This window comes from Amphiprion ocellaris, chromosome 8, assembly GCF_022539595.1.
Source record: "Amphiprion ocellaris isolate individual 3 ecotype Okinawa chromosome 8, ASM2253959v1, whole genome shotgun sequence".
In the NCBI taxonomy this organism is placed as follows: domain Eukaryota; kingdom Metazoa; phylum Chordata; class Actinopteri; family Pomacentridae; genus Amphiprion; species Amphiprion ocellaris.
The window spans coordinates 26,977,367-27,004,138 of record NC_072773.1 but is presented as its reverse complement, the minus strand read 5'-3'; the positions used below and the strand labels follow the sequence as shown (position 1 = coordinate 27,004,138).

The following is a 26,772-nucleotide window of genomic DNA, read 5'->3' as shown; positions in this document are numbered from 1 at the left end:
AACAGAGCCATTGTTGATGTTATTAGTAACACCTGTGCTTTTTCTATGACGAGTCAAAATGTTCGCTGTGAAAAAAGGCCTTTTGTGTCATTGTGCTTTTAACCACTAAGGCTGTTCTTCATGTGTTCCCTCCTGTCCCTCAAACCATTCAAGAGAGCTTTTCCATTCGCACTAAAACTCATCATTAGTCATTTTACCTTTGGTCCTGAAACAAAACTAAAGGACTTAACTGTTTGCTTTTATAGAGGCTCTGGATCAAAGAGTCACAAGCATTTAAGGCAAGCAACAAGATGTTACAAAACACAGAGAGGCAGGATGAAGAATCACACTAGATGATGACTGGACTCGTTCTAATCATGTGTTAAACTGTCCAGCAAATGCATACACAAACAAACACAAACAAGCACTCCTCAAATTATTAATTGAAGTTTAACTTTTGCCCATCTTTCCTATTTTCAGTCAGTGACACTGTATCATTTATCTTCCCCCGCTGCTCTTCTCTCTTGCCCGTCCTTTGCATCAGAAGAAAATGTAGATACAACTCGTGTGATCTCCAGCTTCTAGTGCATGATTCGGTTGACTCATAGATATCACTGCTCCTGTTCATGTAATGTCAACACACACTACCTCAGCAATTGTGTGTTTTTCAACTTTTAGTTTTCATCGACTTTCTCAAAACACTGCAGCCACAGGGTCAGAGATGCAACAGGGATAATAGCTGACGTCTTTCATAGCTAATCTAACACACAAAGACGCACTGGTGCATTCATGAAGGCACATGCAGAGATACGAACCTAGCAAGTAAACCTTCTGCAAAATAACACCACTAAAACGGACCTTGCTTTAAGTGATTTGCATAAGATGTTACATGCATAGTCCATTATAGAATAGGATGAATGGAAACAAGCCAAGGCTCTTATGGTGATTGAAATAGGTTTCCTGAGAGACTGCCAGTTGTCCCACCAGGATATGAAGTAACACTCGGCCCCTCGTGTCAAATGGGGCCCCAACACCAATCTGTCTGATTGCAAACCCCAAGTTCAAAACACGAAAGAACCGCCCTTGCCCACACAGGGAGCTGGGATCTGAGAGGTTGTACCTCCGCCTCGGTAATGTACTGGTTCTCTTCAGCTCTGCCTTACCCTTGAGCACTGCTGGACTTGCTGTGCATTCACAATAGCAGTTCCAAAGCTTCAAAAGCCTTTTAAGCCATTATTTTAATCAGCGCGACACTGAGTGTGAGAAATGTTGTGTTACAGAAATAAAAAAAATAATCAACCAGACTTTGAACACATGTACAGAAACCTGTATTCTGTGCTGTCATCCGCAGTGTTCTCTGTAATTTTAGGGGGAAGGGGTTTAGTTGAGAAAAGGTCATGTTTGTTTAGAAGCACTTACAGTTGCTAATGTTTCCTTTGAACTAAATCTGATCAATCCACACTCTCACAGTGCTAATACGAAGAATACGAATAGAATTTTCAAGTTTTGCTGAAGATTTCAATTGCACAATAAAGGCTATTTTTTTTTTTGTCAGTGAATTAAGAATTTTAATGACAGTGCTCCTTGCATACAAATGTTCCACCAAAACTGCTCCTCCATCACTATTTTGAAGGGGCACCATTGCTACATCCTGGGCTTAGCACTGCCCATGAAAACTGTGATTGGTTACAAACATTTCAAAACATTTTGCATGAGGTGCAGCCAGACCTTTCTCCAGAACTGACACAGCACTGTGGAGAATATTAGTTGATTTGATATTAATATTCATAGTAAACACTTAATGAATAATACTAAATAATGTTTTTTGCATATTATCAACCTTGATTGTTGTTCACAATCATGAATTGTTAAGATAATAAGGAAAAACCTCAACAGCGGTTGTTTCCACTGTCTTTGAGCATCTTGCAACAACATAGAATGCTAAATTGTCCTGATTTGTTAAAATTAAATCTGAAAAACTGATTTTCAGGGTCAATGCACCTTTGTGTGGAGTCAACTCCCACTGCAGAGGAACATGAACACAGATTACACGGGGATTAGGTCATGTAATCTCGTGTGCCGGCCTATGATGCTGTCCAAAAATGGAACAAGTGAGACATTTTTTTCCATAGTTTTGCACTCAGGCACAAAGAACACATTTTGCCCACAAAAGCATATAGATCGTACACTTTCTTCTACAGTGCTCAGACAATTTCCTTTAAAAAAACAAGCATTTCACAAAAAAGCTGGCACTGTCACTTCATTGAGTAAACTGAAAAACCCAGAAAATAGTGAATACATCGCGTCTGACAGCATTTTATATCTTCGTTTTCTTTTGAGAACACAAATATATGAAACTATAAACTTTTTTGAGATTTCTCTATCGATCCCTTCTTCCATCCTTCTTTATCTACTGCCGACAGATCGTTGACCCTCCTCATCTCCCCCTTTTTTCTTTCTTCTGAGGGAGAGATAAAGGAAAAGATGGAACTCTTGGAGGGTCTGCAGTGTTTGGGAGGATTGAGGATGATTATTTGGGGGATGGGGAAGAGGCTGCTGGATAAAAACGGAGGTCCTGGCTTTGCTTTGAGACAGCCCTAAGTGATGCTTTGATTGCTGTGACAGTTTATCTTTATTATGAAATTCCATAATGGAAAATCGACCCTGTCCGCTATGCCTGGGACCTATCTGTGCGGGAGTGTGCACCGGGTAGAAGCGTGTGTGCATCTGAGGGGTTATTCAAGACGATAAAACGGGCAAAGACGAGTGTGGAAGATCAGGGAACAACAAATCAAACTGGAGTACTAATAAATTGATTTACTGTTATTGTTATCGATTAACTACATGCTAAAATCTACATTTCTATGGCCTGTCAGTTGTGTGTGGGCGATGAGCACTGCTGCTGCCGTTAGCCCGGCTACGCCACTGCAGCAAGGCTTGATGATAAGGGGCCCTACATTCACCCACAAGCCAGAAGGACAATAGTAGGCTGGGGCCTTGTCGCCGTCTCGGCAGCCTGGCTCTCCTTTGTCTGTGTGGATGTGTGAGGCTCTGGTGACAGATGGCAGGGACATACTGCCATATCTGTTACCTTTCCGAGTGACGTGCAATATGTACTCTTTCCTACAGACAACCACAGAGAGACGGCAGCTGTCCTTCCCTTCTCCCCGCACAACGCCCTGCAAGGACGCAAATACACACTTCACCAACAGCCCAATCCAAATGTGGCTAAAAATTTCCAGAACGAATATTTAGGTACTACTAACGGATGACGTGATGCAAAAATCATGTGATGGTGAAAAAATTGAAACGGAACACACATTTTGCGATAAATTGGAGTATTCTATTTGTAGCCAGTGTTATTTTTGGTTCCCGTTGAAATCCTTCTTTGTTGTTGGAGAAAAGAGTAATGCTGTATGCTTTCATATTTACAGCAAATCAGTCCCCAGGGCTGCTCTGTGCTGAATAATAATCTGAAATTGCACAACCTATGTCATCTTTATTCTGACAGTTTATCCTCTCCTCTCTTGCAGCATGGGTCCAAGTAACGTTAATTTCTTTGAGCCCCTAGACAGAATCAGAATCTATCTGTAATAAGCAGCCATGATGAAAATGTATGAATCACCAAGGGCAAGCCTGAGAGATTTCATTCTTTTAGTTTATATGACTCACTGTAAAACACCACCAATAAATGTGTCTGCATGCTCTCTCCATGTATCCGTGAGTGCTTATTCGTGTGTGTGTGCGTGCATGCATGCGTGTGCGTGCGTGTGTGTGTGTCCTCCTCCCCTGTGATTTATAATGGCGTAGTCCTAGCGAGGGCCTTCGGAGGCAGATCGAGGGGAATTGGTCTAATTTGCGTGAACTGCTGTTGATTTATAGCCCAGCCAGAGGTTAATGACGGTGTCGCTCATTGCCGCTTGTTCTTTCCACTGTAATGTCGTTAAAAGGAGGCAATGCCAAGACCCCGCGGCATTGTAGCCATCGTTTCTTTCCTCCCGGTGACCCCTTACTATCCTCCCCTCTTTGCCACTCAGTGCTGCCACCTCATCTCACCTCACTTCCAGCTCCACCGTTCATTCACTGATGATGTACCGACGAGGTTGATTAATCTTTATAAACAGACTCTTTTGGACAAATGCCTTAACTCTGTGTTGACATAGATACAGCTACAGGGACATATATTTTAGAGAGAATTCAGATCTTTTCCTTAAGCGAAAGTAGAACTATAAATACACTCCAAAGTGCATTTAAGTGTCAAAGTGCTCAGCTATTTTGAAAGTGTGTGTATTACTGTACTGTGTTATTATTATTGATATTAATAGGATTTTGAATGCTCTTAACTCACAGATATCACAGTTATTTGTTTCCAAGGTCAAGAATTGAATCCCCACTAATCACTTTAGTGGTGTAGCTGGACAGGTTATACTGTTACACTGTGCAGAAGCATCATATTTTATTACCCTGATTTCTTTTTTCATTATAGGGACATCTGAAGGGAAAGAAGAAAGTGAGGAGAGAGATGATAACATGCAGCAAAAAGCCTGTACGTTTCAACCTCGGTACATGATGTGCACACGACCAGGTGAGCTATCAGGGCACCCACACCAATGTATGTTTGATCCTTTACTTTAGTAAAAGCAGTAATACCACATTATAGAAAACAGACCTGCATTCAAAATTTTACACAAGTGATCCAATAGAAAGTATAAGAAATATACATGTGAAAAATCCCCAAAATCGAGTACTTATATCTGGCCAAAGTTTATTGTACTGTGTTTTGTTTTTTAAAGGAAAACAATCACTCCTCTTATATGTTTATTGCTCTTTACTAAATCAAAGTGCAGTAGACCATGTCTGTCTTTTTTTTTGATGATCAACATGTAACAATCTATACAAAGTAACCTAAATTTATTAATACATAGTGCAAAGAACACGTTCAGTACACTACACAATACAGTCTTCATCCCAAATAAAACTATTTACATGCAAATTAAAGCGGTTTTTACAGCTATTGAGTCTCAACACAACAGCTTTTCCTCATTTTTACCAAAACTTCCCAAGCTGTTAGTTGTCATGAGCAATAAAGAGTTGCTTGGACTGTTTCTTTAACTTCATGCTGTTGTAAGTGCTACAACCAAATGAGACCACCTGACTGCACAAAAGGTAATCTCTGTTTTACAAATCAATTTCCACACCAGGGTCGATTCAGGAGTGTCTGAGGGTGAACATTTATGTAAATCTTATTTTATATAATCACTTTAGATAATTTTACAGAGATTCATTATCATTTTGACTTTGAACTGTCTTCCTCTATTGATCAGTGTCAAAAAAAATCCACATTGAACCTACTTTGATTCTATGCTGTACAACATGAACACTTAAAGAGCTAAATGAATGCTTTTGACAACCACAGTGCATTATATCATTTTTAATTCAGTGACAAAACATGAAATTGTACAAAGTAAATGAGTAGTTACTCAATCTCTGACATTTCACATTTAAATCATAATTTATTGGAAGTAAAAAGTTGTACAAAATTAAAATACTCAAACAAAATGCTTGAAAACATAAATCACTGATGCTAAATATAGTAATCATAAACTTTACTCATACAGCATCTTTTAAATAAATGTTTTAAATAGTGCCACATCTTTTTTAAGAACATGAGTTAAAAAAAAAATACTGAATTAACTTCCCACCACTTGCAGTGAGCACACACACACACACACACACACACACACACACACACACACACACACACACACACACACACACACACACACACATACATACATATACACACACTTCAGGACTTTGACGCTGTGAGGCTGCAGTGCTGCAGACAGGGCTCATCTGTGCGTGTCTCCAGCAGCAAGGCATGTTGGTAGCATCAGCCCAGGAGAGGGTGAGTGTGTCTGGGCATGGCTGCTGTCCTGTCACCCAGCCCACTTCTCCCACCCAACACACACCTCCACCTCCCTGAGCAGCAGCAGCAGCAGCAGCAGCAGCAGCATGAGAACCCTGAGACAGAGTCTGCATACAGACAAGCCCAAATCACAAACACTACGATGTGTGGTGCAAGTTCGCACATCATAATTTTATAATCCATCCAGCCTTTATTAATCAATGTAAAATTCCTCCTCCCACATTAAACCTCGAAAATGTTCTTCATGTGGCCTGTGAGAAAAGGATGTTTTTGGGAGCATTTGTCACAGCAGCAGCAGCAGCAGCAGCAGCAGCACTGTGACAGGAGGCAGCGATAGTCAAGTATAGGGGGAGGAAAGTATCCAAAGTATTTACAAAACACCCATGACACGTGTCAAATCAGTGTTGCTTTGCTGTTTGTAGTCAGCTCTTGATGGTACCAAAGTGTTGCCAAAAAGAATTCTGTAGCGCTGTGGCTCGTCAGCTGGGTATTACATTTTCTGCTTTTATGAAATGAAATCTGTGTGCGTGTCTTTCCCAAGAAACACTCATGAATCCCAAACAACTTTCACAGATTTTCAGAGGCGTGAACAGGTCTTTCTTGCACACTCCCTTCTCATCGCTCCTTCTCTTTTTGTCATTTCAATCACATTTTCAGAGAATCTACAAAGTTTACTGAAATAACTTTGAAGCACAATCTGTTCTAGATTACCAGAGAATTGTGATCCTCAGGGACTTTTAGGGTTTTTTTTCTACTTTTTAAGTCTATCTATCTATCTATCTATCTATCTATCTATCTATCTATCTATCTATCTATCTATCTATCTATCTATCTATCTATCTATCTATCTATCTATCTATCTATCTATCTATCTATCTATCTATCTATCTATCTATCTATCTATCTATCTATCTATCTATCTATCTATCTATCTATCTATCTACTCTCGCTGTCTCTCCATGGCTCTATGTGCAACATTATCTGCAAATGTCAAACCTCTTGTGCTGTCATTTGTACAAGCCCAGTTAGGACAGTTATTAAATATCACTGAACGAGTGCCACAAAGGATCAGACAACATCATTTTCTCTGTCGTTACACACTGAGCTGCAGCATCTGTGATACGGACAGGTACCTACCTTTCAAATATGTTCAGGGTAGATGTATACACCCCCCCCCCCCCCCCCCCCCAGTTTAAGAGTATAAACTGAGTAACATCCTGTCAAAGTCAGACATTACTATGATTTATTGATAATACTTGTAAACTGTCACAAAGCGAAAATACATGCTGCATATGTGTTTGTTTTGGGTTTAAGTGAAGCTTTGGCTCTGTTATAAGAAAGATAGAAAGAAAATATAGCGAAAGTCCAGAACTGAAAGAAGAAACAGGTTAGATTGGAAGGTTGCTGTGTGACCGGCTGAAAGCAGTTGGCATGATGCACCACAGAGTGCCAAGGTGCTACTGCCAGACTTTGTAGGAAACACACACGCACGCACGCACGCACGCACGCACGCACGCACGCACGCACACACACACACACACACACACACACACACACACACACACACACACACACACACCATCTGTTACAGACACACATGCAGTTCAGGGGCCAGACATTTACTTCACATGACTCACACAGAAATACATCCAGATTCCATATGCAATTAATGTGCATGACGAGGCCACACACTTTATAAATGTCATAAATTTACTTTTGAGTCCAAGGGCAAGAAATCACTGATGCACCCTCTGCAATATTTTTCCATGTAGACTTTTAATGGTCATTTTAAAGAAAAAAAAAAGAAAGTTAATCTAACAACTAAATCAATATTAGATTATTTGCCAGTATCCAATAATTATATAACATTTACTAGCTTTGCTCTTCTTTCGTGCCATTATTTGAATCTTGTGTTCCTTTTTTAACATTTCTTGGTTGACATCACTCTGTTGAAAAGACAACTGACTGCAAGATGTGGTCAATTACTCAATCACCAAATTACCAAAGACTGAACGACACCACACTTGCCCTCTAAGCTGTGGTGAGTGTATTAGGTTGCCTGTTGGTTTAGTGTAAACCACAGTATGTGTGATCAGTCACGGCACAAGAGGTTTACTTTGTATATAGCCTGACAAATGCACAATGTGTGCAGTGTAGCTCTGTGGTGTTGGACTTTTTTTTCCCAAAATGATCACAATTTGTATTGTTAGACTGTTTTTAATGTGTGTGGATAATTTGTTTGTGTGTCTGTGGCTTCAAGAGATATGAGATGTGACTGAATTTTGAATTGTACATTGAATTAAATATTCAACTTCATGATGCGTTTGGACCGGCTGATAAGTCTAAAACAGAATTTTGTCTTGACTTTTCTTATCACAAGTTTGTTTCCTTTTATATTTCTGTATTTGCCAAAACTCATATCTGCTGCAGCCCAAATAGTCCAACTGTGTTGCTTCAAATAACATTTCAAGCATTTACATCTTTCGTGAAAATGATGATTTATGCAGCCTCGGCAGATTACTGTGCAGTTTTTTTTAATCTCAATTGAAAGACAGGAAAAACAAAATGTCTCATTTCAGGCCGTAAACAATGGGCAAAGTGAACTAGTTAGCATAATACTGACTGCTCCACTTGCATATGTATGTTATTTGATGGTATTGGTTTTCTGCTGCTTTGATGGATGAGTGTCGCGTCGGTGCTGCTTCGTTATCTGAATGCGTGCGCATGTGTCGACGGGGCGGGTTGTGTTTGGCTTCTGATAGAGTTTGGGTCAGGACCGGAGGTGCTGGAGGTCAGAGTTTAGCGCCGGTTTGGGGCTCCGCTGTGTCATCTGTCTTTGTTGGGTAAATCAGCTGCCTTCTGCCGGGGTCAAGGTTTGGTTAAGGTCAGAGGTCGCCAACAACAGCGGGTGTCTTACGAGGCAAGGTGCTGCGTCTGTTAAGTCTGCTGCGTCACAGACACAAAGACGCACACACAAAGCCTCTGTGGGCCTTATCTGGTGGGCGCAACACGACGTAACAGCCAGATGTCTCCCCCTGATGTAATGCTCATATTTAAACTGCTGCTTATTCTGTCTGATTTCCATATCTAATTGACACTCCCCTCCCCAACACACACACACACACACACACACACACACACACACACACACACACACACACACACTGACCTTGACCCCCACTGCACACACACACACTTATTACCATCACATTTTCAGACTTCACTACTCTCCCCTTATTCTTCACCATTTATTTTCTCCACTTATATTCCATCTTTGAAAAATGCAACTTAACCGATGAGGGGAGAAAAAAGCTTCTTACTAAACGATTATCCCGGTACCTGCCCTCCCCTCTGCTTCTATCCATACATCCATCGCTCCATCTCGTTGCTCACCCCTCCTCCTCCCTCAGCCACCAGCTGAGCCTACTGACGGTGCCGGCTGTGTGGAGGTTGAGGTCTGTTTTGTGGGTGAGGGGAAGGAGCAGCGGGACTTTGAGGGTTGCTGGGGATGAATGAGGTCGTCTGAATGTGTGACACGTGCCACAGCGACTGCTGTTGCCGCTGCTGATTCATACTATCACCCCCTCTTTAAAAAAAATAAGAAGCAAAGGCTGGCGCACGTATGCGCACACAATCAAAACCTCCCAGCATCCCCCCACCCACCTCCACCTCTTTATGTCTCACTTGATCCATCTATTTGAGTATATACGCCTGAGACAAACACGGCATGTAAAGATGCACGAATATGCACAACATACACACATGCATGCACGGCTCATCCCTAATCCTGATTGGCTGAGCACAGCAGAAGCAGGTAGGGGGGAATTAAGGTCACATGGTGTGTGCTGCTGTAATCCTTTACTGCACCCAAGGACAGGTTGGCCTCCACCACCACCAGCAGCAGCAGCAGCAGCAGCAGCAGCAGCAGCAGCAGCAGCAGCAGTCACCCCTCCGACAGGAAAGGAAACCAGTAAAGGGTGGCAGTTCATGATCACCTTTTAATAAGATCACACGTTTTACACAGAAATCTCTGGGTTCGTAGCCCTGTCTGCCCTGAGCTACAGTACAGGCAGCAACATGGAGGATGGTGCATGAATGTGTGTGTGTGTGTGTGTGTGTGTGTGTGTGTGTGTTTGTGCACAGACAAAATATTCTGGTAAATGTTCAGCGATAGACACACGGAGAGAGAAAGAGTACAGTAGTACAGTACGAGGTGTTGTTTCTCCGGGGAGGCTGAGGTGACAGACCGGTACGCCTCTCACTCCAGTGATTTCGCCTGCCGCCTGCAGCCTCATATACCCACAGCTCTACAGGCAGTTGCCATGGAAACAAGAGGATTGGGTGTATATATATATATATATATATATATATATATATATATATATATGGGTTTTTTTGGGGGTGAAATGTACATTTGCGTGCTGAGGAAGGACAGGGCTGGCAGAAGCAGGGCGGAGTAACACTCATTTGTTTGACTTATTTATATGTTTGAGTGTGTGTACATACAGTACATGAAAGCACATCAATATATAATGCGTGTCTGTGGGTTTCATGTTGTCAGGCTTCCATTTTTGTCAAGTACTCCTTTCCTGTCTGTTCACCTGAGGGATGGAGGATTAGGTGATTAGTGCGAGATTATCGGGCAGTGAATCCCCTGGTTCTGCTAACGAGTCAAGAGCGGTTCACACTTAGACATAGTCACGCGCACACACACACACACACACATACACATACATACACACACACTAAAGGATTCTGCTCTAATTTCCGAGCTCAATCATCAGCCTTTGCTCTATCACGTTCTCGAACGAACTGAGAGGCCCAGTTGAGCATCGATGTTGCAAAGTGTGAGCAACAATGTGTGAGCGCACATGGCACCAGAGTATTAATATCTATAGTGATGTGTATGGTGCGTGTATATGTGTGCAAGCGTGTGTTTATTAGCCAAATTCCTGCGTATCACTGTTTGTGTGTCATTTCCTCTGAATCAGCAGACTCGGGGTAAACAGAAGCATGACTAGTTTTAATTACAATGTTAATTGATAGGAAACAAAAGGGGCTTAATTAGGTGCAATGAGGCAATGGGCACAGTGGCACTGTGGACTTAATGATTCAATGCACTCAGTCTGCCGATACACACACTCTGTATGAGTTTGTACACACACACACAAACACAGAGAATAGAGGGCACACTGAGTGAGACAGAAAATGCGTGGGGGAAACCCTGAGCAGCGAGAGAACGAGTCAACGAGGCAGAAATTTTAAGTTGTCGTTGTCATTTATTCACCGCCTGTTCCCGTTAACAATTCGCTGATATGTTGTTGTTCCACATACTAATGTTGTGGAATCGCCAGAGAGCAGAGGAGGAGCAAAGAGACAGAACGGAGAAAGAAAAAAAAAAGAAATCAGTAGGGCTGCGGCGGAACACGTTGCACAATCCAATCAATATTTTCTAGTCACAGCCAGCATCAGTCTCAGAAATAAACCAAGCTTGATAAAACCACATGAAAAATCACGGCAGATACCTCTGAAAATTCCTCTTGGTGAGGAGGGGGTTTGTATGGCATCAAGGTAATAGGATGTCCCTCTATTTGCTAATCTAAGCACACATGTTTGATGACTTGGATAATTGAGCTTTTGTTTGGGACCTCCCTCCTCCTTGCTGCTGCCTCCTCCTCCTCCTCTTTCTCCTTCCCTCCTGTCATCCCTGGTGCCGTTATTGCTGTGATATTTTTCTCTCCTCCATCCCAGAAGTAATTTGGCTTGTGAAATTGCACCTTTTTCCTCGACCCCCCTTTTGGAGTGCTCCTCTTCGATTTCCTGTCTGGGTGGCTGCAATCACTCTCGCCTTGTCCTTGGTCCACGACCTTGGCGGCCAACATCGACTCCAATCCATCGTCATGGAGATGACCCCACCATCTATCACCATGGCGACAACCTTTGAACAGTGCTGTGCCACACCCACCCTAAGGACTCAGCAGAGTCACTGGTGCTTATGCACACACACACATTTAAACACACACCGTGCAGCACACTTACTTTGCATAAGCATTTAGGAAGATACTGTTGCTTGTTTTCATTGTTTGGTATTCCTGCGAGCTGCCGCCTCACTGTGCGAAGTCTGAAAGTCAAGCGAGAGCAATATCATGGAATTCAAATACAACTTTCTCGCAAAGTGAACAGCACCCAAATATATCTCTTAGATGTATCAGTCACATTGATATGCTGTGATTAAAGAAGGGCGCGATAAGGGGAATGAAAGAGATAGAGATGGGAGACATGCAGAGAGAGATAGGCACATGAAAGGACAGAGCAGTGGCCCTTCTGGCTGCTTGATTAACTTCTCTGAATGCATCACTCCTCGTTCTATTTTCAGATATTGATATGAACCAAAAAAGCCAAAACAGGAATAAGCATTATCATTATTATCCTCTTCTTCTTCACCTTCATCTGCAGCGCTGTCCTTGTCAAATGTATTATTGCCCTGATCGACACAGTAGTTGTCATGTAGTCACAGTAGTTGTTCTCTTCAAAATGTCAGATTATATTAAACATACCCCTCCTTTAACTGATCCCTCGTCATCTTTCGCAAGGCTATTGTTCTGAAATGCTCCAGTGACTGCTGCCAAAATGCTGTAAAAATAATAGCAGGGATGCATTAAATTAAAAAAAATACTTCTGTGTCTGTATATCTGGCCATTTAGTATCAGGTACAAGTCATTTGTAACTGAGCCGATTCTTAGATGCCACCATTGTCTTGTATGTGTTTAAGAGCTCTGCCAAATAGACTTCCTCCATCTCTATTGCTGAAAGCCCAGTCGCTCTCATGGCATGTGTGCATCTTTCATTACTTCCAATTCAACACTAAACCCCAGAGAAAAGAGGAGCTGGCAGTTGGACTGAACAGGAGAGAGGGGAGAACAGGATGAAAGGAGAAGGAGAAAAGCGGGAGAACTAAAAATAACACACCACCCCTCCATTTACACTCCCCCCTTCCCTCCAACCTCAACTCCACCCTCTCACAAAAAAGAGAGGGAAAAATCTGTGGACCCCTGTTAGAATTGCCAGTACCACTCAAGCGTACTCTTATGCAAATTTTGCTGTGTCTGTGTCAACGGTTGCCGTGTTAACAGGGGGAGCTGTGGTACGCCGGCCCTCCTCACTGCCACATCATTTGTTTAAGTCATCCAAACAAAAGCCAGGGGAGAGAGCCACATGATTGGTGAAATATGCTTGTGTGGGACCACTGCAGTGGAATAATGATTGCGGCATTACTCCTGCGTGTGCCAGAGGCTGTGTGGCCATTTCATGCCAGCACTGAGTGAATGTAAGGGATGTTTATTCATGAGGGAGAGACAGAAAAAAAAAGGGGGTAATAAAGGATGGCGGGGAGGTGGGAGACATTGATATTACTCCTCCGTGAGCGATCTGTGTCTATATGTGTCGAGACTTTGGACCAGCAGAGGGAGGAAGTGTGGGACGGAAAACAGAAAGGCCTGCAGGTGCAAAAAAAAAAAAAAAAGTGTTTTTTAATTATTATTTTTTTATGTCATACAAGCGGAAAAGTTTTTTTTTTTCAAATGGAGGTTGAGCATTATGTGTTAGTGAAAACTGAAAATGTCTGCAGTGTGTATTTTCTTTTATTCATAGCTCTCAGAGACAGATTTAAAGCCTTGAGATTTAACAGCAGCAATTTAACTTCCTTTTTAAAAATCTGTGACCTTTATTTAGACATAAGTAAACATACAAAGAAAAGCTCTTCAAAATTCTTTTAGTTGGAAATGAAGTCAACATTTTCTAACACAGAGGTCACTCTGCAAGTATGTGCTTTGTTTTATTTTATTTTAGAGGTGACTTGAGACCAAAAAGACATAAATCCACTCATGAATAGTTTCTTACCAAGTTACATCAGTGTCCAAAGAAAGGAATTTCACTTTTCAAACCTTTTGGTATGAGGGTATGTTACATTAGTCCTGGATATTTAAAAAAAAAAAAATCATGGTAAATATTAATTGAATGTCACTCTCAAAATATTTCAAAATTAGGATGAACAGCCTTTCTTCAATAGTTTAGCTTAACTTAAATTTATGGCTGGTTTGTTACTAGAGGCCACTGTGTTGCTTCATCTTATCATTTCAATGGAAAACAAAGTGAAAAGTTCATCAGGTGCCACTCTGACACAAGCAAGGAATGAGTGAAAGTCTTGCATCTTTATATCGCTAACAGTAAAAGCTGACGCAATATTTCCCCATCACCTACACATGTCACTGTCATCTGATGCAATCTGCAAGAAGTGTTGCTTCATAATTAGGGTATGTGAAACACACTGATAATTTTAAGGGGTGATGAACTTTCTCGGAACACCAGTGCACATACTGCCCTCATCTCTGGATGACTGTTTATGATTTAACCTGAATAAAACGTTAGATGTGCACTCTGGTACAAGGTTATAAGAATATGCAACAGGAGACCAAGAAGACAGAAAATAAAACTATGCATCTTTGTGATAATAGCAATGATACAAAGTGATATCGATAGTTTGGGGCTGTATTCTCACTATGCATTGATCATCTACTGGGTTTGCTGCTTGATCTCTCGTCTCTTTCACATGTAACGGTGAGCTAATTACAACATGCGGAGAACAGTCTCACTCAGATGATCAAAGACACAGAGTTCTGTGTGTTTGTTCAATGCTTCGGTGCAGGAATGTAACACTGCAAATAAACAAACACGTGAACACACTCGAATGCACCACGAGCGCCTGTGATTGGCAGCGGAGCTCAATTAGAGGCCTGCCTCGTACGCGCCCATCAACAGAGAGGCTTTCACAGAAACCCATCAGTCATCCACATGATGACATGCATATTTTAGGCTTCCCTTCCTGCACTCCACCTCTCGTCACACCTCTTCTTCCTGTCCTCCTCTTCCATGTTTTCCTCCCTCACATTTCCCCCTCATTATCAGCTTGAGAAATGACACGTTTATCTACCTGTTGTGGGTAAATATTCCTCAGCCCTGAACTCATTTGCACAATGGGTCACTCCCACCTGCGATGAAGTGTCCTTTGAAATATAGATAGTACAGCGAATAGGGGTGAAATCGTCCGTGCTCGCCCAACATATGCAATTATCGATGTGTATGGTTGCATGAACATAAAACACTTTGAAAGTCCCCCATTTTGCACCCTGCTGTTTTTGCATCTCACTATATGTAGGGACTATTGGCCCAATCACAAGTGAGAGCGACATAGCATCAAAGAAAAATGACAGCAAGATACACAACCCATTGTGACTGTGTGTGACAGAGACGGGGAGATTGCAGATATTAGTCACAACAGGAGGTAACATTTCTGTAGCCTGCTTTTACCACATGGTCTCCACAAAAGGAAGAACAGTGTTTATTTATAGCAATGAGCTCCACTATTTGCTACTTATGTCTGATGATCTCAACATTTCACTATGTTTTGCAATACAAATAACTAGGCTAAAATGCTCTTGAAAGGGCAAAGGCCAGCCTGGTAAGTGCATGTGTTTGCGTGTGTGTGTTTGCATGTGTGTGTGTGTGTGTGTGTGTGTGTGTGTGTGTGTGTGTGTGTGTGTGTGTGTGTGTGTGTGTGTGTGTGTGTGTGTGCGTGTGCGTGTGCGTGTGCGTGTGCGTGTGCGTGTGCGTGTGCGTGTGCGTGTGCGTGTGCGTGTGCGTGTGCGTGTGCGTGTGCGTGTGTGTGTGTTCACCGCCTCATTGCCGTTCACCCCTCAGCAGACATCTCCAGGCCCAGTGGCACATTTAACCAGCCAGGTGTGAAACATGAGGAAGGCCAGATGAGGAGAAAACGGCGTTCAAGTGGAGCAGAAATAACGCTGCGTTGCTTATTTGCAAGGTTCTTCTGCGCAGCAGCCCAGTAGCGTCCCTTAGAACCACAGTTGAGTATTTTGCAATCTGCTATTTCTGTTGTTCGGCGTCTTTGATGTAAGAAAGGCTTTATGTGGCTCCTCTCCACATGGAGAACAAAAGCCAGTGCTGACAATGCAAAGCTTGAATGCATATTCGAGTTGCCGCTGCAGAGTAATCCGGTAATCGCTATCTGTGCGACACCAGAGTTTGAAGGATGTGTGTGCTTGCATGTGTTTGTGAATAATTGCACATAAGGGCGAGCCTGTGAACATGTCTGCACCTATGTGGTGTTTTTTTGTGTGTGTGTGTGTCTATTTGGACCTGAATGCCTACACGTGTGTGTGTTGTTGCTGTGAATATGTGTCAGGACCTATAGGGCATGCTGATTCAGATGAGAGGCTACGCCAGTTATCGGTATTGAACATGCACCACTGTCGGTGTGTGAGCCTTTGTTTGGGGGCTGTGCTGTGTAGTAATGAGAGGGACTCTGTCGCCTCCATGTGAGCTGTGGAGGGAGAGGAGAAAGACACAGGAACACACACTCACACAGACACACGCATACCAAACTCCGTCTGTTTTGCAATTATTGACTCCTTGACTAACCTCAACAGTAAATAAATACAGGGACAGTTGTAGGAAAGTGCTCCTTTAAGAAGCAGTGAGAATATATCTTTATCACAGTTTGTTGTTTTCTGCTATGTGCCACTTTAGAGTGACATTAATATTTGTTATTTTGAGCAATAAGTACAATAAACTCATTTTTGATTTATAGAGTAATACACTAAGCCTTTGCAGAGGCATGCCATTACAGACTGTATGAAGCTGTAACCGTATCTTCGAAGTCGAGAGGTTCATAATGTATCAGTATATCAAAGTTAAGGCACACCATTATATCCTCATGCCGCCGTGATGAATAGGTTCATGAAAATCGCACCTCTGACAGCACTGATACCTTGGGGTTGTGTGTCCACAGGAAATAAGAAAGGACATTAGGAGATGGATGGAAAAAGGAGGATATGGGGGCCGAGGGAAGAGCGAGTTGCACCCAACTTTGAGCCATGTACACCAGCCATTCAGATCCGACCTTGTAATCAAAGAGAGTTGAAAAGCAATTAACTGGGACAATTATAGCAGTCAGAGGAGGCTGAATGGTTGGCTAAGTAAAGCAGTGTGTCATTGAATGAAGATTAATTGATGAGGGGAATATTTCAAGGTCTCTATTTGGCCTCTGGAAGTTTAAGTCGAGCATGTTTTGTCACTGTCAGAGCACAGAAGCCTATTCAGGGATTCCCCCACTGTCGCTATCTGGTTGCGGTATCGAAACACTGGAGGTAAAAAAAAAATCCAATAATTTTTTGATTAAGGTGCTGAACAGTAAAAAAGTCCACAAAGCAGTATGTTATTCATTTTATGTGGCTGTTATTATCAATTATGGGGATTTAATTGCATGTCTAATATGCCACATTAAAGATCACCTGTTGGAAATTTTGCAGGGTTTTAAATATATTTTCATTTTGGACAGGCATAGTAGTTCAGTTAAATAAGAGAAAGACCATCTTGTCACCCTGAATTACGAGAGGGCAAATATCTTGACAAATAGAAAACTCTCATGCCAAAATGTTCTTTGAAAAGAATCTCAGAGCTGGAAAAAAGCCAATCTGATATCATTTATCAACCTTTCAGCAAGACCAGATAATTCAGTATGCGAGGGGAAAAGGAAGAGATGATTACAGTATATTAAGAGTTGACACTACGACTGATACTCTGAGTGAAACAGGTCAAGCATAAAGGGAAAGAGTCACAGAGGCAATGTGTGCTGGTTGGTAGTAGATGAGCATTTAGCAGTACTTAATATGACTGAATAATGAAATCCTACTGACTAAGTACCATCTCAGCACTTGTCTACACAACTTATTTTTCCCTTTTCAATTGGAGCATTGTGTACTTGGACAACAAGCTACCAGCTGGCTTGTCTGGCACATACAGGTTCTCTACAGTCACTATAGAGAAACTCTGTGCTCCTCCTTGCTCCGTTACAAGGATCCACACAGCATGCATCACACATGAATAATCAGATTTTATCACTACATTCAAATACACTCAAGCCCAGCACTCCTTCCCCATTTCATTTTGGAGTGCAGCGTGCTTCGTCTATCAATAATTCAACAAGCGACAAGATGGAGGAGAATGATTGAGCTTGTTGTCTCTTTATGGTTGGACGACAGTCGGTCCAATTAAAAGTGGAGACAGTGTTTTTTTTTTGATTTCCCTTCCGTTTTTGGATTAATTAACGTGTGTGTGTGTGTGTGTGTGTGTGCATGCATGCATGTGTGTTTTGAATAGAAGCGCAGAGCACAGGGCTCTGCCTGTGCCTAGTTATCAGTGAGGGCCAGCCATGCTGCCGTCTCACTCGGCCTCACACTCAGTCAACGGTGAACTAATCAGTGGAGAGAACGCTGTCACTCACACACATGTGGATGCACATACGGTATGCACAAATGCACATGTACTAATAAATACACCTAAATATGAATGCCGGTACGATGTGGAAAATCAAGCCCAACACGCTGACAATTTTGAATCCATTTACATAAAGTTTAACGTACGCTGCCTTGAGGAATAATTCCTGCTTATCACTGCTTGTCTTTGTGGTTGTGGCCATTATTTCTTTGATAGCACTGTAATTATCACAGCAATCATTGAGCTGTGGGAACATGACAGCATTGTACAAAGTCAGACTGTGATCCACTCAGATTGTCTAAAACAGAACATCAAAAATATTGGTAATAACATCGTGTTGTGCCGTTGGTTAAAACTGAATTGGAATTTTTAATGAATCTTTACAATGGACAGCCTGAGTAATAATTTCATTACATAACTCTGTTCTCCAACCTGGGATACTGTTGACTTATTTGATTTTTGGCCACTTCATGGCAACAAAGAAGCTTAAAACTCAACATGTTGCAAGCATTTTAGTAGGGTCTTGTTGTCTGAATCACTGGATGTAGATCGCAGGTTTACGGCCGCCACAGGCTGAGCATTTCATGTGACATTCTCCTCCCCTTCCACTCGCTGTGTTTTCCAAATCCCATTCACTACTACAATAACAATCTCCATGCTGCAGCCTATTACGCTGGTAAATTCAAGTTTAGCCCAAGGTTCAAAAAGGAAGCTCTCTGTTTTTCTTTTTTCATTGAATTAGCCAGTCTAATGACAGTAGAATGACTTGCTTGCATGAAAATGTTCCACTCAAACAATTCACCGTCACTATTTTGAAGGGACACCGTTGCTGCATCCGGGGCTTAGCATTACTCAAGATGATTGTTGTTGGTATAAAAACGTACAGACAAGCCAGAGCTTAATATATATCTTCGGTATGTCAGAACAGTAAGGAGGTGATGCCAGACCATTTTGCATAGTGCTGCATCAGCACTAGAGAATGGTCTGACAGTGCAAGACTAAGTTGCTTGTAAACACATGCAGAGGACTTAAAAGTATCATCACTCACTTCTTATCTGTGACTAGCCACATAATTAATGTAACTCCAACTTTCCTTTTGCAGTTTTTGGTCTCAACCACCTTCTGCTGAATCCTTCGCCATGTTTACCAGCTAGTTACTAACTTCAGCGGTTAGGTAGCAAACAAGCTGACAGTTATAAACCATAGTATCTGATAAATAAAAATTTGCATCTGATGATGCTAAATGAAAGGTACAAGAATTTGCCAAAGTTATTGCAATTCATCCTACATGTGACAGAAGTTTTTGTCCAGTTTTATAGCAGTCCTTTTTGGTACCTCAAAAATGTCAACCAGAGAAATTGTCAGTAGGTTTGACACCTGGGAATCCAGAATATCGTAAAATTTGATGACAATCCATCAAATGGTTGTTGAGATAGTCCGGATCAAAGCAACAAACTGACCTCTGACATTTTTTAAACAGCTATATAATTATAGTTACAATGGGTATAAAGCTTGTTTTGCCCAGCTTTGCTCTTCTTTGTTACCCAGCTGGACTTCTTGTCAGTGATGTTGCCATAGTCCCAGAACTCAGCAAACAGTGAAGAGTACCAGTGTTATTGTTGCTGATAAAAAAAATAATAGTGACGGTGAAAAAAAAAACCTCAGGCACTAATAGACCACAATTATCCTTTAAGTTGTAGAACTGAGACTTGACCTGGGTCTGCTGTGCTTTGTTTACTTCTCAAGGAATATTTATCAGACAGGATGAGTTAACCTTAAATCTCTGCCACAGCGTAAGGAGCTACATTTTCGTTAGCTGTCATTGCACAAAATGCCATAGAAACTCACATATGCTTTGACATTGAGTCATCGCCCCAATGATCTCTATTAGGCTAATTAAGCCAATTAACCTACTGAAACAATTCAGCGAGGCCACTGCACCACCTCGCCAACGCTGAACGAAACCCTGAAGGTACATCACACAGAGGCGTGTGTGTGACTGATCCCTTCCCAGATACACCAAAAGGACAAGCACTGTTTCATATCATTAGCATAAACAAATTAGGGCATTGCTCCCTCGTTAGGCCAAATATGTCTCATTAGTGCCACAGCTGAACAAACCTCCTGATTAGGCCTCACTGTCTCCCTTTGAAGCCCGCAAAAGGAGAGTCTATTTTTTAATTAAGCTCATTTGCATTTACAAATGAGAAGCTAATTAATGAGACTCATTTTCTGGGGCTTTTCTAGTTTGGCAGGAAGCACGTGGAACTGTTTCTACCTGCATGTAGAGAAATAAGAAGTAAAGAAAGGGCCAAGAAAGCATAAACTGTAGCTGCAGAGCCATTGTTTGCATTCTTGAAACAACCAACCAAACTGATGTTGTTACACATTTTCAAATGGCTTAATGCACAGAGCAGCAGACACATCAAACTGAGATGTTTTCCGTCCTTTGTAGGTTTTCCTCTGCATGAATTTATGAAGGCGCGCATAACCAGCTAGTCTTTAATCATAATCTGGGAAAAGGCAACATTATTTTGTTGCTCGGATGGAAGGTACTCGTTCAATTTTGTTTCACACAAGCTACAGGCCTCGCGAATCTCTGGGGAGCCCAAGGTGGGCACGATGGAGCAGAGATAAGTGTGGGCGGTGTGTCATGCGAGGATAAGAAGGTGACAGGGCAAATACAGTGTGCACGAGCGCTAATGTGTGTGTCTGTGTGTCTGCGGATGTGCATGTGTGTGTTCGAGGAAGAAAAGAGGGAGAACAAGAGGGAGAGGAAGAGGGAAAGAGGTGTGATATCATCAATTAAATAACCCTCCCACACAGCATCTGGTGCTCTCTCTCAGGCCGTCTGTCTCTTTCCCAACCGTTGCACACTGATTTTCTCCTGTTCTCTTTCTTTTTCCTCCTTCTGCGGTTTAGCATCAGTGTTTCTTAAGCGTGTGCAGGATGAGCCTCACTGGAGTCCACATCTCCCATCAACCACAAAAAAGTTCGAAGGGCGAACACAGCAGCTGATTGGGGGGGAAACGGAAAAACAGAATAGTTAATGTAACCAAGTGGAAGAGGGGAATCACTGACCGCATGTTAACCAGGCAGATGTGCACACTTTCATCGTGCTGCTGATTAATCCCTAACTTGTTGTTAGCTGTGCTACCTTGGTTTTAGCTTGGTGCATGATTCAATAAGGCACTTTTCCACACTAATGAGGCGACCGTCCTCGCTGTCCTCTCCTGCCTCTCCGTCTTTCTGACTCCGATTTATCACGGAATGAAGCCGGTTCATGTCTATTGTGGTTAGACTAATATGAGATCCAATGATGATGATGAAGAAAAGTTTTCATATTAATAGGCAGAATCCAATTATAAGTTTGTGTGAACTGAGCTTGCCGGGAAAATGAATTTGCACTTTAACATTTCTTTTTGATGTTAGATTCCAAGATGAGAGAGAAGCAGAGGGAGGCTCTGAAATGAGAAAAGGGGGGAATTACGGATGTGTAAGTTGGTGTGAACAGATCAAATCAATTGTTGGATCTTTCAAGGTAAGAAGTGATGAATGGAAAGGAGGGGAGATCTTATAGCACATTAGGGTGAGACATGGGGTAATATGTTTTAGTGTATGCTGACATGGAGCAACATCACTCTTTTCATGTGCCTGATTTCAGAATCTAGGTCAGCGTAGTGAATTAGAAACAATCTGCATCCCTCTGCATGACTACAGTCAAGCCCTCCAATAAGGATCCATGTGTATGCACACACACACACACACACACACACACACACACACACACACACACACACACACACACACACACACACACACACACACACACACACACACACACACACACACATACATCAATCCAGACCTAACAAATATAATCCAGTTTTAGATATGAGCACCAGTTTCTCAAAATTCTCAGATTTAAGACTGGAAAATATTAAAGGAATTTCTATTAGGCCTGCTGACAACAAAAAAATGATGCGTGTCTTCGACAAATGAGGGCATTTTTTTTTTTTCACATGGCAGTTCACTGCATGAGAATGACACCAGTGTGTGGGAATGAGTGGGATTTGATGGAGTCTGCGCTTTGTTGTAGAAACACTCTTGGTTAATGATATGCCTCTCTCATCCAGCCCGAGTCTCGGCTCCCCTCCCATTCCGCAAGCGAGAGAGATAACGAGGGAGCAGACAGCCCAAAAACTTCACACAAAGAGGAGAGGAATCGGCACAACGCACAAATCTCAGCCTTCACTGGGAGAAACTTTCTCTTCTTCCCTGTCTTCCGTCTCCTCCGTCTATTTTCCCGACAGTCTTCAGATGCTTGTTCAAACTTGTTCAAATACGCCTACTGATCAAGTAGGGGACAGCTGCACTTGTGTAACTCAAATGTTGGAGGGCTCTCTGGAAACAAGTCCAATTTGAATGTAGTGTATAAACAAAACTGAATTTGAGTGTAGCTCAAGGCAGGAACTGCAGTAGGGTGACGGAGACACTTTGAGTCTGTGACTCATAAGTACAAGGAGTGTTTGTTTGAGAGCGCGCCTGCTGCCACTCTGTATGTGTTCCTGCGTGTGCGCTCGCCTCGCACGTGTTGTGTACGTGGGCGTGCGTGAGTTTGTACATGTACTCATGCATGTATGTGCGACTCAGTGGGACGGAGGCTCGTCTCCCTCTAGAGCACCATGCTCTGATGGATGTTAATGTGGACTGACGCAGGGGTGTCCCCCGAGGGAGGGAACATGGCCAGCAAGGGAGGAAGGGTGTGCATGTGTGTGTGTGTGTTGGGGAAGGGGGGGGATTCATTCCTCTAATCCTCTCCCTTCTTCATAGAACCAGAGCGGGGAAGAGGCACTGAACCACCCAATGAATAAATAAAAGCCTCAGCCCCCGCCTCCTCCCCTGTAGCCCAAAGCCCTGCACAGGAGCACTTAAAAGCATTTTAACAAGAGAGTCACTTCATTAAATATGGACTTCCTGTCCGCAAAAACCCTAGAAGGAAAACTCTGGGTGACTTTTCACATTGTGAAATATGGTGAAGAGTGTGGGGGTGGAGGGATGCATTCATGAGAGATTGAGGCAGAAAGAGAAACTATAGCGCAGAGAGACAAAGGGAGAGAAATATAGCAGGGCTGAGGAAAAAAAGAGGATAAGCAAGGCGAGATAACGGGAGCAGTGAGGTGGAAATTGGTGAGGACCTGTCAGATCTCTCTAAATTTGCACAGAACACACATCAGGTCAGTTTTGCATTCGCGGCTGTCTTTTTTAAGGAATATTTTTATACATTTTTATCTATATTCAAAGCCCTGACAGAAAACAAATGTCACGAAATCATCACAGACACGAAGAGTACGGTTGAAAAGGAGGAAATAGAATAAGATAAAGATGCTCTGTGATCAGCTCAGGAATATTCAAAATTCAAAGACTTAAAATCTGACCAGCAAAAGTTTTTTTTTTTTTATTTAGAAAATTGTAAGAAATGTTTTCTTCCTTCACTGGAACAGATTTGACTGCAACATTGCGTTTAGCTCAGTGTTGCATTATGAATAAACCATTTGTTATGAACAGCCGTGTTTGTGTTCAACCAGAGTGGCGTTAAAGGGAATATATCACCTCTGAGCACTTTTCACCCTTAGATGCTTCACAAGGGAAAAATACAAGTTCAAGTCAAAGAGTCAAGGCTTTTAGTCAGAGTCCATGTCACGCCTCAAATCTTTTTATCGGATCATACAGAACAAATCGGGTAATATCATGTTAGCCATTGATAAAACATATAGAAATCATGTGTATCTTGTTAAAAAAAAAGTAAAATCAACCTGAAAACTAGAGTTTTAAATGTATTCCAGATGCTTTTTTTGTTATACAGGGTGTCCATAAAGTCTCTTTTCAATTTTAAGAATTTATTACAAAGACAGTTGATAAGATAACTTAACCAGATTTGTTTTATAGTAATCGGTGGTTGTCAAAGTTTTTCCTACCTCATTTAATACACCTCCATATGCACCATTAGTTGCACGAAGCATATCAAGAAGGTACTCGATTTCTTGCCATGTTCGCTGTAGCATAGCCTCATCAGTGGTGGCAATGGCATCAGAAATCTTTTGCTTCGAGTCAGTAATGTCCCGTATCTTTGTTCGATACACGATATCTTTAACATAACCCCATAGAAGGAAATCCAAGGGAGTGATATCTGGTGAATGTGGCAGCCAAGGAACTGGCCCATCCCTTCCAATCCACCGTCTGAAGAGTTGCCATTTTTTAGGGTTTCATTTAACAGTACCTCTTTCACCAACAGGATACATGAAACACACAATTTCAATGTGATTACAAACTTTAATAAACACTGATCACAATACAACAAATCTGGTTAAGATATCTTATCAACTGCCTTTGTAATAAATTCTTAAACTTGTAAAGAGACTTTATGGACACCCTGTATTTATTGAAAGCCTATGTCAGCAAACAAGAAAAACAAGTACTCTGACAGTAAAAAAAGAAAAACATATGTTATCTGTGGCAGTCACAGGCCACCAGAAAGTCACTGCAGTCGAGGTGATTAGATGCCATGTCTTCTTGTCTAACTACGTACCTGCCAGTGTATTGCATGTCACCAGAGTCTTCCACAAAAATTAGGCGGACACATTGTTAGACCTGGCGAGCAGATTGCACAAGAATAGCAGACAAAGTAGAGCCATGTTTTATACTTCCACCTAAACCTACAACATCTTGCAGTGCTAAATATGCCCGATGATCTTGTCAAAGCTCTTTATCAAGTCAGGTAAAATCTCATCCCTGTTATTTATATAGGATATTTCAAACAGCAGCCATTGAGCCAAAATGGTTTCAAGTAGAGAAATATGATTGGTGTTACAAATTTAAAGTTCAGACCCTACTGTGTTATTTATTATGTAAATTTACCTGAAGTATTTAAATATTACAGTTAAAGCCTTCCAAATTATATAAAATACTAATTTACCTGACTACATTAAATATTAACCAGCACACCCCACAGTATTATTAATTATAGAGATTAACCTGGCTAATTTAAATATTAAGGCTAAAACCCTACAGTAATATTAATTATGGAGCTTAACCTGACAAGTTTAAAACTAAAGTTAAGGCCCGATAAAAATACTCATGGAAAACCAGAGGGATCTGAGGATTCTCAAGGATTTTTTATGAGCTTTGCAACGGTGGAGAGGAACAACTTCCAACCAGGTTCAAGGAGGGCAGCCATCTGCATTGACCGGTTGGGATGAGGGGTACAGGCGGAGGGAGAAAAAGTAGCAGAGGTAAACAGAGAGCGGATAATAGAACATTGGACGTATTGATGGAGCCTGTAGCTGCAGATCTGAACTGAGTATCTTCAGAGACAGAAATACCTGCAGAGACCTACAGGGAGGGAGACGGCAGAGAGGACAAAGCACAAACTATGAGAGAGAGAAGACACAAAGTTAATACCATGCAGTAGCAAATATTAATTCGTGAAGGAAATCACAATGATTAACACCTGAAGATATCCACGTAAACAGGATAGCTGAGGTAAAGCATGTTGGTAAGATTAGAAAGAAAATAGAATGATCACAGCAAAAGAGTGAAAGAGAAAGAGGTCTCCATCCTAATGTAGAAGTGGTTTTAAATGAACATCTGAAGGAAAGGGGTTGAGTTTTTTTTTCCTTTTTAGGTGTTAGCCTTAAGATTTAGCTTACTTTTAGTGTTTCTATGTCACAGGTACTCTTTTTAATCTTCATTCATTAGTGTGACTGCATAGCAGTTGATAGAGGGACTGTTGTCTTATTGAAAGTTTGTAGTTTAAACTGTTCTAGCTCTAGCAACTGCAAGCTGCAATCACACTTACAATTTCTCCAGGAAATGCCTAGTTAAACTGTTTTTTTCCCCCAGAGTCTTTTGAATTTGAAGAATCAGTCTTGAAAATTATATGAGGCTGGACCCATGTAACACATTAAAGGACGAGCAAAGGCAATGAGAGAAAGAGATAACTCTAAAACGACTTATTGCACGTGGTTGTTGGGAATGGATATGCAGCCTGCAGTATTACAATGTATAACTTCAATAAAAATGTTAAAGCTAAAAAAAGAGCTTGAAGGTAAACGAGAGAAGTTTAAGCTGATATCTCAAGTGGGGTTACCTTTTGCAATTAACAGGATTTCCTGTTAACGCAAAACTATGCATCTGCAGAGGCCAGCTGAAAACAAAACGCATTAAGATTTAATTTGTAAAACAATCAGTTAAAAAAAATAAATAAATAAAATCCAATTTAGACATGACGAAAATCAATTCGGCACATTAAATTTGACCATCAGTCTGTTTTGGTGCCAATATGACAGAAGTAAAGGCACAGATGGAACTTTACCATGTGTCTTTTTAATTAAGGACAACAAAGTGTTGCTTTTTAACTTTTTTGTTTGGCTGGTGGCAAGTTTTACTCTCTGTACGATGTTTGTCCATGTCCTCATGTTCATTCACCTATGACTGCCTCTTGCCTGCTTCTG

The 26,772-nt window shown here is 41.7% G+C and overlaps 1 long non-coding RNA gene across 1 annotated transcript in view; it reads left to right on the top strand.

Annotated features, from left to right (window-relative positions):
- The window catches only part of LOC129349568 (uncharacterized), a 72,463-nt gene that overhangs the window by 11,642 nt on the left and 34,049 nt on the right, over positions 1–26,772 (top strand). The window contains exon 4 of the long non-coding RNA XR_008602623.1: positions 4,466–4,564. This is a non-coding gene — a long non-coding RNA (uncharacterized LOC129349568). The remainder of the gene's footprint in view (positions 1–4,465; positions 4,565–26,772) is intronic.